Source organism: Lasioglossum baleicum, chromosome 7 (genome assembly GCF_051020765.1).
Source record: "Lasioglossum baleicum chromosome 7, iyLasBale1, whole genome shotgun sequence".
In the NCBI taxonomy this organism is placed as follows: Eukaryota; Metazoa; Arthropoda; class Insecta; order Hymenoptera; family Halictidae; genus Lasioglossum; species Lasioglossum baleicum.
The window spans coordinates 434,367-446,704 of NC_134935.1; the positions used below are offsets into that span (position 1 = coordinate 434,367).

Sequence of the window (12,338 nt, forward strand, 5' to 3'; positions counted from 1 at the left end):
CTTTAACGTAGTCTATCGAGTTCCTACTTGAGTCCGCGCGAAACGATAAGACAATATGTTTACTCATTATGTTATTCTAAATATACAGTCCATTATTTTCAATTGTTTATACGATAGCCGTCGTGGTCAAAAGTATCAGATGTGAAACTGAAGCCGAACATAGTCAATCGCAAACGCGTCCAAGTTATTAATAATCTGTAAATTCATTTCCTACAGTATTTATTTTTACTCTACATATTATATTTATAATATTCTGTAATAGTATTTTTGTTATTGTGTGTTGTATTATACAGGGTGTCCCAAAACCCCTTCGACTCCGGGAAATGGGAGGTTCCTTAGGTCATTTGAAGCAACATTTTCCTTTGCACCAATGTCAGCCGGGGCTTTGTTTAGGAGTTATTAACGAAAAACACGGACCAATCAGAGCGCGATCTAGACGCGCGATGGCACGTTCAGCCCGGCGCGCCGGGAGACGAGCGTGGTGTAACGCCGCGATGCCGTAACGAACAAGAGTTTCTCGAGATTATGTGAATCCTCCCCGATTTGGATGAGCTTTGGATATGTTGTCAAGACCATGATTCTGAACAACATTTCCCTTTACAGTTTTTGTCGGCCGGCTTTAGTTTACGACATACATAATTGTAAAAACTTGTAATTGTAAATCGATCGATGTACTATGTTTTACCCGATTTGGATGAGCTTTGGATATGTTGTCAAGACCATGATTCTGAACAACATTACCCTTTACAGTTTTTGTCGGTCGGAAGAACTTTACTTGTCAATTCATATGGGTGGATCTCTTTACCCGACTTACGGCAACGTTACCCGAACGAGGGAAGAAGCAGAAACTGATTGTATTAAAAACTCACTTATTCAGCCGTAAATCCATTTGCTGGTTCGAAATGTGTGTCACTGAGTCACTCAGTGACGAACTGTACAGATGTCTTCAGGTATACGACAGTACCGAAAGCTAAGGGACGTACGGCCAGGTCGACGAACTGCACAGCCGGTGGTAGAAGGCCTAAGGGATGCGCGGTCAAGTCGACGATCCAGAATTTCACTTTCACTTTCGATTCGATAAATAATTCGTATGTTTATTTCACACAGATGCCTTGAAATTTTTCCACACTCACAATCACTGTTCACATTTGTCAACACATAGTTATGCACTAATAATAATTGCTTAAACTAATTAAACGATTATTTAATCTAATCACTAGACTGCGGATCTTTATGTAAAATGAAAGTTGGCTGCCGCTATTACAAGGGACAGGAGCCAGACAGATATTTGATTGTGATCATTTTAAGAAGTTGAAAATAATACATTGGTGTTTTGAAATTATTTTAATCTCTCTAGTGTCTTAAAATGCACCTACTCATGTTTGCTACAAATGCATGAAATCCGCAGTCTAGTGATTGCATTACCTGATTGTTGTAATTTGTGCAGCAGGACAAGGGATATGGCAATTATTATTAGTGCATAACTATGTGTTGACAAATGTGAACAGTGATTGTGAGTGTGGAAAAATTTCAAGGCATCTGTGTGAAATAAACATACGAATTATTTATCGAATCGAAAGTGAAAGTGAAATTCTGGATCGTCGACTTGACCGCGCATCCCTTAGGCCTTCTACCACCGGCTGTGCAGTTCGTCGACCTGGCCGTACGTCCCTTAGCTTTTGGTACTGTCGTATACCTGAAGACATCTGTACAGTTCGTCACCGAGTGACCCAGTGACACACATTTCGAAGCAGCAAATGGATTTACGGCTGAATAAGTGAGTTTTCAATACAATCAGTTTCTGCTTCTTCTCTCGTTTGGGTAACGTTGCCGTAAGTCGGGTAAAAAGATCCACCCATATGAATTGACAAGTAAAGTTCTTCCGCGACCGTCAAAAAGTCTAAAGGAAATGTTGTTCAGAATCATGGTCTTGACAACATATCCAAAGCTCATCCAAATCGGGTAGAAGATAGTACAATCGATCGATTTACAATTACAAGTTTTTACATTTATCGCGTAAACTAAAGCCGGCTGACAAAAACTGTAAAGGGAAATGTTGTTCAGAATCATGGTCTTGACAACATATCCAAAGCTCATCCAAATCGGGGAAGATTCACATAATCTCGAGAAACTCTTGTTCGTTGCGGCATCGCGGCGTTACACCACGCTCGTCTCCCGGAGCGCCTGGCTGAACGTGCCATCCCGCGTCTAGGTCGCGCTCTGATTGGTCCGTGTTTTTCGTTAATAACTCCTAAACAAATCCCCGACTGACATTGGTGCAAAGGAAAATGTTGCTTCAAATGACCTAAGGAACCTCCCATTTCCCGGAGTCGAAGGGGTTTTGGGACACCCTGTATGTATATCATTTAGTTTATGCGTATTATTTATATAATATGTTCCGTCGTGGAACAATGACGACTTCAACAAGTCCATCGAAAATAACTCAATAAAAAAAAACATAAAAAACAAAGTTGTCGCATTTGAAAAAAAATTTTTTTTTTAAATAATTAGAAAAAAAATTTTTTTATATGCCAATCGATTCGTCTTTGCATTTTATTTCAAAAAGTATTAAGGTACCTTACTCGAAAATTGCATAGTTTAAGAGTTATGACTTTTTTCCCGAATTCCCATATACTCGACACACTGTGCGCCTGATCGCTTTTATAATTATCGTCGAATTATCTTTTCTGTTCATTACCAGACCAGGGACGCCGAACCAGCTAGCGAGTAGTCGTAGGCTCCATCCGCCGTTATCGCGGTTATCATAATATATTTTGTTACGCGGCCGGATTCGCCGGACTGCACGAAGGATCATCTATTTATGTTATACGTTCTTTCTCTAATACTCGCAGTGCGAGAATAAAGTTCTGTTTTACCCGATTTCGCCTTCACTTCATTAATTTACCCGTCAGAACCCTGGTCGACTCCTGAGCTACGGGGCATCGCGAAATCGGAACGTTACAGTTTTAATTGCAGGTCATAGTAGGATAAGATTTAAAGTAAGAAGAACTATTTTATTTTCTAACCAACAATTCAGAACAAGTATTTATTGTATTGTATGTATTATCCATAAATAAATATTATTAAAATATACTATTATTACTGTATTATATGTATAAAATATAATATATGTATTGGTGGCTGGAGCAACATTGGATGTAAGGACATCTCACATTGAACGTTGCTCTAGCCACCAATTCATATATTGTTCTTACTATACTATTTTTAAATAAAGTAAGTTATGTGAGGAAATAAATACAGATTTTATATTATCAACTTATACACTAAAATTTAACTTTTTTCCAAATTATAATCGACAAAATGAGTTAGCCATATTTAAAATAATATAAGAGTAAAGTAAAAATGAATGAGTAATAAAATAAAATACATGTACCTATATATGTATATTACAGTTACAGAATTATTTATACAGAATGAGATGCGACGACGATTCCCCTTTGCCCTCTGCCACTTTAGCTTACTGCCAGGTACTGCGATTTCTCAAAATACTATAGCACTTTGCGCACAAGAGTCGTCTGCTAACCGGATTAATCTCGGAACAAGGTAGACTTATCTGGACCGGGTCTGTAGGTAGCCAGACAACCAAAAATCCAAATTTGGACGACCTCCTGCCAGCGCATATGCCGCGCTTGTGCCGGCCGTAGGACCAGGTATTTGGACATGGACAGAACGAAGGCACAATGCCGGCCGCCGGACCCCGAATCTGCCTTTGTTTAAGAGGGCAGCACGGTCGCACTGATGTGGCGGATGCTGTTTCCCTCGTTTTTTCTCCTTTAATGTGCACAAAATGTAATTATGCATTCAAAAATCGGTATTTCGAATTGTCAGTAAAAAGGACAAGTGCTGTATATTTGGTACTGTTGTAATGCTGATAGGTTTCTTAAGATATGAAACCAGGTGCTAAGGGGTACCAACTTTGTATATGATAATTGTCTTTATAGGTTGCAGATCTGTCTTAACGAATCTAACCTTACTACTTTACGTACTACTACGTACTACTCTGTCACGCAATCTTGTTTGAAACACACATGTTCTCTAAAGTATCATTATTTCATTATTAAATCAACACATTATTCATACATCCTGTTTGTATTCAATTATTCAAACGGCCTTTCCATCAGGTTATGGGCCCAGGTGCGTAGTGTGAATTATATTTTTTGAAGAAAGTGTTGAGAAGTAAAAGAATTCTTAACTTGATGAAAGGTTAGAATAACTGTTGAGGGTTCCAATGTCTCCCGTCTCGTTATCCGTGCATACGGCACTGCGGACCGCCGGTTTGCGGCAAGGTGGCGATACGGCCACCAAGCGAGCGAGACAGTAGAACGTTCATGGCGTTAGCCACGCAACGATGTTTTCGTACCACGTGTAGACCCTGATGGGTGCTTCTTTATATATTATTATATAATAAAGTGTTCAGTTATATTGAATATCCACTGTGCATTAAATTGCCTGCCCATATACTCTAACAGGTTATGGGCCCAGTTTTACGAAAGTTTTAATAGAACAGTTAGTGATTTCAAGTTTGAGGTTAGAATATCCACGTGCACGTTGTGAATTGGCGGGATGGCTTCCAATGAATATAGAATTGAACGTTTAGCGAGAGATAATTATGAATCGTGGGTCATACACATGAGAGCTATTCTCAGAAAGAAAAAGCTATGGAAATACGTGGACGGATCTGTAGTTAAACCAGAGCCAAATGCCGAAAATGCCGCTATTATCCAGGGATGGATAGAGAAAGATGAAGACGCGAGGGCAGAAATAGAATTGGCCATTGCTTCCTCGCATGTAAACTTGGTAAAGAATTGTGTAACGTCGCGCCAAACGTGGGACAGAATTAAAGAAATTTATCAGTCAAGAGGACCTGCCAAGAAAGCCATGCTGTTAAAACAGTTAATAACGACAAAAATGGACGAAAATGGTGATGTGAGGCTACACTTACGACAGTTTTTTGACATAGTCGACAAGCTGGACGACTTGGATACCCACATTAATGATGATTTACTAGCTATAATATTGCTGTACAGCCTACCAAAAATTTATGATAACTTTCGATGTGCGATTGAATCGAGAGACCAGCTTCCAGCACCGGATATGTTACGAATTAAGATAATCGAAGAGGGTGATGCACGTAAGGAAAACCCTTCGGGTTCTGAAGTACCTAATGCAAATGCAATAACCAGTAAGACTGTAAGAGATCACCATGCAGGGTATCAAGGTAAGCCAAAACCATATTACCAAAATAATCAAAATACCTCTAGTCATTACAGCCAAAATAAACCTAAATGCTATAAGTGCAATAAAATGGGCCACAAATCGTTTGAATGCAGAACGAAAGATAAGTTTATGCGAAACAGACACAATAATGACATAGCTATGTTAACCATGGCTAATAATGTAAGTTACGGAAGAGACTCGTGGTGGTGTCTAGATAGTGGAAGTACAAGCCATTTGTGCAATAATCCAGATAAGTTAACAAATATACTTGCTTGCAAACCAGAGAATCTAAAGTTGGCTAACGGAGATTCAATCGGTGTAACCGCCAAAGGAAGGGCTCAGATAAAGATAACGCATAGACACGGTGATATTAATAATGCTAATCTTGATGATGTTTTATGTGCACCGCAGTTAAGTATGAATCTACTATCAGTAGGAAAGATAACAAATAAAAATTTAGAGGTACTGTTTCAAAAAGACAAAGCATTAATCCTAAATGCAAATGGACACGTGGTGCTGGAGGCGCAACGGATTGGTGACCTATACTATGTAATAAGTAATAATAAGGAAGAGGTACATCAGATCCGCAACCAATGCAATGATATGGAAATATGGCATCGAAAACTGGGACACTTAAACTCCAAGGATGTATTAGAATTAGAAAAACGAGGAATAATACCAAATCTGAGGAACAAGAATCCTAACATAAACTGTGATGTATGCCTGAGGGGTAAGCTAACCAATATACCCTTTCCTAAGAAATCTAATAGATCGACCAAATTATTGGAAATTATTCACTCTGACGTGTGTGGTCCAATGAGGGTCGAATCTCTGGGAAAATCAAGGTATTTCTTGACGTTTACCGACGATCATTCAAGATATACAGAGGTTTTCTTCATAAGACATAAAAGTGAAGTATTTCAGAAATTTAAGGATTTCAAGGCAAAGGCCGAAAATTTAACAGGCAAAAGAATTAAGTATTTACAGAGCGATAACGGAAGAGAATATATCAATAATGAATTTAACGAATATTTAAGAAGGAACGGTATCCAGCGAAGAATCACGACGCCATATTGCCCGCAGCAGAACGGCGTAAGTGAAAGGAAGAATAGGACATTGGTAGAGATGGGCAGATGCCTGCTAATGCAATCTAATCAACCTCCAACATTTTGGGCGGAAGCCATTGCCACGGCTAACTATATTAGAAACCGATGCCCGACCGCAAGTTTAAATGGAAGAATACCATTCGAATTATGGTATAATAAGTTGCCATACACGATGCATTTTAAGGAGTTTGGCCTAGTCGGATATGCCATGAGAGCTGGTACAAATAGTGGCAAATTTGATCCGAGATCTGATAAATGTATATTTATTGGATATAGCGACGAAACCAAGGGTTACAAGGTATGGCTAATTAATAAAAGAAGATTCGAGATAGTTAGAAATGTCAAATTCATAAATGCAACGATGGATAATGGAAACAACTACCAAGATTTCTACTCTGAGAGAGATTCAAATCTGGTAGGAAGCTCAGAGGAACACCGGATCGTCGAAGACTCGAATCCGCAACCAAAACCCAAAGAGTTGGAAGATCCAATTGAAAATGAGTTGGAAGATCCAATTGAAAATGACAACGAAACGGATAACGAGACAAATTCTCAAACAAATGAAGAAGGTGATGACAATCCTACAAATGAAAATATCGATTCAGAAGATACACCAGTAGGTAAAAACCCGAGAATTCAGAGAGGTCCCGGCCGCCCAAGATTAGAACGGACAGGGTCAAGGGGGAGACCTCGGAAGTTGTACAATGAAATCATTGTAAGAGAGAACGATGAGACGAATCTCATTGAAGACGGATTCGTATATGCAACTGAACTAAGGATCGATGACATAATGAAGGATTCAAATATAAACGGATGGTTAGAGGCTATGAGTTCAGAGATCAAATCTATAATAAAGAACAACGCCTGGGAAATAATTAAACGACCAACCGATCAAAATGTCATAGGCAGTCGGTTTGTACTTACCCTAAAAAGAAACTCAGAGGGTATAGCTGAGAAGAAGAAGGCAAGAATAGTTGCCAAGGGTTTTGCTCAAAGATATGGCGTGGACTTCAACGAAACTTCATCACCGGTAAGTCGTATGAGCTCGATTAGGTTAATAATGTCTTTGGCTTCCAGGTTCAACATGAAGGTAAACCAAATCGACATAACAACAGCCTATTTAAATGGAACTTTGAAGGAGGATATTTTTATGGAAGCTCCTAAACACCTTAAGATTGGGCTTGAGTATTTAATTAAAAACGAAGCAGACAATAGTAAAATAAAAATGACAGCTAAGAGAATGTTGGCTGAATTGGAAAAGGGAAATCGAGTATGTCATTTAAGAAAAGCTTTGTACGGTCTTAGACAGGCCGGTCGACAATGGTTCCAGGAGCTGAGCGAAAAATTGTTAAATTACGGTCTGAATCAATCCAGACATGATCCCTGTGTATTTTTCTGTAATAGGTCACAGAATCTATTGATCGTCTGCGTCTACGTTGACGATATTCTAATTTGTTGCCAAGATGAAGGTAGAATTGACAAATTGAGAGAGCACCTGCAAAGGTACTTCGAAGTTAAAAACCTTGGGGAAATTTCAAATTGTCTAGGTGCTGAATTTAAAAGACAGGGCAATACGATCACCATGAAGCAGTCGAATCACATTCAAAACCTGCTGGAAAAATTTAATATGAGCGACGCAAATGCGTGCAAAACGCCGATGGTGACCGGTTTACGATTGGAAAGGGCAACCGAATGTGACAACAAGCCCTACAGAGAATTAATCGGTGGTTTGATGTACCTAGCCACCACGACAAGGCCGGACATTGCTCATGCGGCCAGTGTATTGAGTCAGTTCAATGACTATCATAATGAGGAGCACTGGATAGCCGCAAAACATGTCCTACGATATTTAAAAGGAACGAAGGATATTGGCCTGGTATTTGGAGCAAATAATGATTTGCTGACGGGGTATGCAGATGCGGATTATGCGAATGATATAATGGATCGTAAATCATATACTGGCTATGTTTTCTCCTTTGGAGGAGGTGCCATATCATGGGAGTCACGAAAACAAAGATCCGTTGCCACCTCCTCCGCGGAGGCAGAATATATCGCAATATCCGAGGCTGCCAAAGAATCATTATACTTGAGCGATTTTCTGTTAGAATTAGGTTTCCACGATCTATCGAGCAAGGTTATCTACAATGATAATAAGAGTGCTCAATTGATAGCAGAAGGTGGCGGACGATATAGCAGAACCAAGCACATTGATGTCAAGTATCATTTCTTGAGGAGCTTGGTGCAGGAGAGATCCATCATTATACGATATTTGCCGACAAATAATATGATTGCAGATATTCTGACAAAAGGTCTCCCACGAATGAAACATGAGGATTTCACGGCAGCTATGGGTTTGTCAACATTGAGGGGGAGTGTTGAGGGTTCCAATGTCTCCCGTCTCGTTATCCGTGCATACGGCACTGCGGACCGCCGGTTTGCGGCAAGGTGGCGATACGGCCACCAAGCGAGCGAGACAGTAGAACGTTCATGGCGTTAGCCACGCAACGATGTTTTCGTACCACGTGTAGACCCTGATGGGTGCTTCTTTATATATTATTATATAATAAAGTGTTCAGTTATATTGAATATCCACTGTGCATTAAATTGCCTGCCCATATACTCTAACAATAACACGTGTATGTACAGTCAAAAGAGATTTCTTCCGCCTGTGTGCAACAAAAGTGAAAAAAGAAATTCTTGCAGCCAGAAACACACTCGTTATTACGATGGAAACAGGAGATAGAGAACTATTAACAGTGAAGAAACTCCAAAGTGCGGAAATTGGAATATATGGAAGTTCCAGGTAACCGTTTTGATGAAAGCCCAACGAGCATGGGAAGTTGTGAAGGGGACAAAACCCCTACCAGCAGCATTAGCTGCAGACGCATCAGACGCACTTAAAAAGGAATACATAAAGGAAGTGGCAGAGTGGCAAAAGTTGGACGCAGTAGCCCAAAAGATAGTAGTTACTACCATATCAGAGTAGTGCATGTTGCACGTAATCAATTGCAGTAGTGCAATGGAAATGTGGACGAAACTAGAAGGTATTTATGAGCAAACATCAGAAGCATCAATACACGCCCTTCAACAAAAATTGTTCACGATGACCAAGGACACATCCGACGATATGGCAACCCACATAGCTAAGTTAAAAAAACTTGGCTTACAGATTACAAGCCGCAGGTGAGGTAATATCAGATAAGATGATAATGACCAAAATCATTTTAACAAACTAGCTGACAATCTCGCATAAGAAGCCACAAGAAAAGATCCATCCCCCCAATATAAAATTCTCTACACAGATTTTAAAGAGTCCTTCAAAGACGAATCGTGGAACGAGTTCCAATCTCTCCTCAAAGCTCGGTTTCATAACAGAGGTAACCAATACCACCAACAATTCTTCAAACCACGGAAAAAACCTTGGTACAGAGAGCATGATCTCCCCAGAGAACTTATTGTAAGATTTGGAAGGATGAAGACCAATCACGTCAACACACACGAATCCCTAGCCAGACTCAAGATAATTGAACACCACATGTGAATGCAATCACCCTAAACAAGACACAGATCATTTCCTATTGCACTGTCCTCTGCGAGCTAAGAAAAGGAATCTAATGATTAACAAATTGCTAAAAGACAAATGGAAACCTCCATTTAAAATAGATACATTCCTGAAAAACATTAGCATCAGAAATCTAAGCACCATCAACGACTTCTGCACCGCAAACAACATGTTTTTCCAACAACCCAAATTCCCAAGTATAACCCATATTGCTCGAGCAGACTAAATTAGAAAAAGTCATAGGTATAAAAATATGAATTAGTACGACAAGTGCAACAAATAGTAAGTAAGATACAGTATGAAGTAAAGAACAAATTGTGATATGATCAAGCTATGTACCAAACCGAGAAAATGGATATCAAACATGTAGAAAATAAGAGATATAGTTATGTGGGTTTGAATTTGGAAGAGAAGTAAACGTATGATTGATGTGTACGATCCGCGAAAGGTGATCGGCGTCCGTTACGTGTTTCGGCCGCGGAATCGTCGATCGCGAGTTGTCACCTAACGGTCGAAACAAAGAGCGGTGACAACAACCTAAAGTAAAGTGTGTCGTTAAACGTATGTGTATGTATGTGTGGATGTGTGAGTGAGAGAGTATCGAGAGCGTGAGCGAATTTATTCAAATGTAGAGCGATTGCGACCATTGCGAGCGAAAGTGCGATCAAGCGACGAGAGCGGTTTAATTTGTTTAGCGCGAGAGCGATTATAATTTTGTCAGTCAGTGTTACGTTTTTTTCTGTTCTTCATCCCTGCCGTGTTCTTATTTGTAATTTACATAATAAATTTCATCATTCATCCCACAATTATATCTGGTTATGAATCAGAAGCCTTGTCCAATCTCGATGCCAGTATTTACTGTCATCTTTTATTTACCTCCAAACACTGATTTGACCTCTGAATGGCCTCTAGCAGTCATTTTAATCTAGGACATAAGTACATATCTGAACGTGAAATTTCAAGCTCTTTCAGAATCCGTAGTCAAAAGTACGGGTTCCCATTTTAAAAATACGTACTGACCTCCAAGTAACCTTGAAAATGAATCCGAAGGTCAATTACAAGGGCATGGACATATGTCCTCCATTAATCCCTGCAACTTTTATTCCAAACATTTTTACCGAAGATGCTTATCTAGGATGTTAACACCCCTGGACGGGTGGTCTTGGACACCCTGTATATATTTGTATTAGTATATAGTTTATAGAGACAAATAGTATAAGTACAATGTATGTTATGTTTAATATGTACTGTATAGAAGTCAGCTTATGGGCCAAGTTAGGCCTAAAGCTTAAATAAAAAAAAAAGACATTCGCCGCCACATCAGTGCGACGGTGCTGCCATTCGGCATTCGCCACATCAGTGCGACCGTGCTGCCCTCTTAAACAAAGGCAGATTCAGGGTCCAGCGGCCGGCATTGTGCCTTCGTTCTGCCCATGTCCAAATACTTGGTCCTACGGCCGGCACAGGCGCGGCATATACACCGGCAGGAGGTCGTCCAAATTTGGATTTTTGGTTGTCTGGGTACATATTTATCGTATTTTTAACTTCCCGATTTTATAGAGAAGTTATTGTAATGACCCCGAAAATCGAAAATCGATTTTTTAGCAGATCTTCACGTTTCATGGTCATTGCAGTCATTTTAGACTATTTTCAGCAAAATGTTCGTGTGTGTGTGTGTGTGCGCGCGTGCGTATGTCTGTTTCTATGGTATCAAATTTTTCGTTAACGTTTTCTGAAAAAGTAACAACACGATCAGAATGATGAATGATGCAATCGATGTGCCCCGTTGTAACTTAGAGCTGATTAGATTTTGGTCCATATTGGTCAAGCAGTTTTTTCGAAAGGAGTTGATTCTACAATGCAATTTATACGAGAGAACGGAAAGTTTTCACCGAAGAAACAAACGTAATTACACAAAAAATTTTTTTTTCATTTTTTTTAAATTTAAAAAAATTTTTTTAATTTAAAACAAAATTTTTTTTTGTGCCTTAAGCTAATGTTTCCGCTTACAATAATCGAAAATTATCCCAATGCAAGAGTGAGTTAATCATCTCCACTCCCGAGAATACATTTTCAAAGAATATCGATGAACGTACAAAAAAAAATTTATATTACAATCTTTAAAAAAACAATCAGTTCAAAACGAATTATTAACTGAGATTAAATTGAACATTAATATAAACTATATGATAATTATTAATAACATTGATGTTGAAAACGGATTGGTTAATGGAGCACACATGCGGAATATTAAAATTTATTACTTTCCAAGAAAATACTAAAATTCCGTCTATATTGTGGTTAGATTTTCAATTGGCCAGAGTAGGAGTGAAAGTAAGAACTCGTTATCGTGATTATATGAAAAGTGCAAATATTGATCAAAATTTAACACCAATACTAAAAATCTCGAATCATGTAAATATGTCGAGTGG

General features: G+C 39.1%; 1 protein-coding gene and 1 long non-coding RNA gene across 6 annotated transcripts in view; one reads left to right on the plus strand and one right to left on the minus strand.

Annotated features, from left to right (window-relative positions):
• LOC143210458 (uncharacterized) overlaps positions 1–12,338 on the plus strand; it is a 325,244-nt gene that overhangs the window by 268,128 nt on the left and 44,778 nt on the right. The window lies entirely within an intron of this gene.
• Positions 1–12,338, minus strand: part of LOC143210915 (solute carrier family 25 member 16) — a 60,125-nt gene that overhangs the window by 21,839 nt on the left and 25,948 nt on the right. The gene's annotated exons all lie outside the window — the stretch shown is intronic.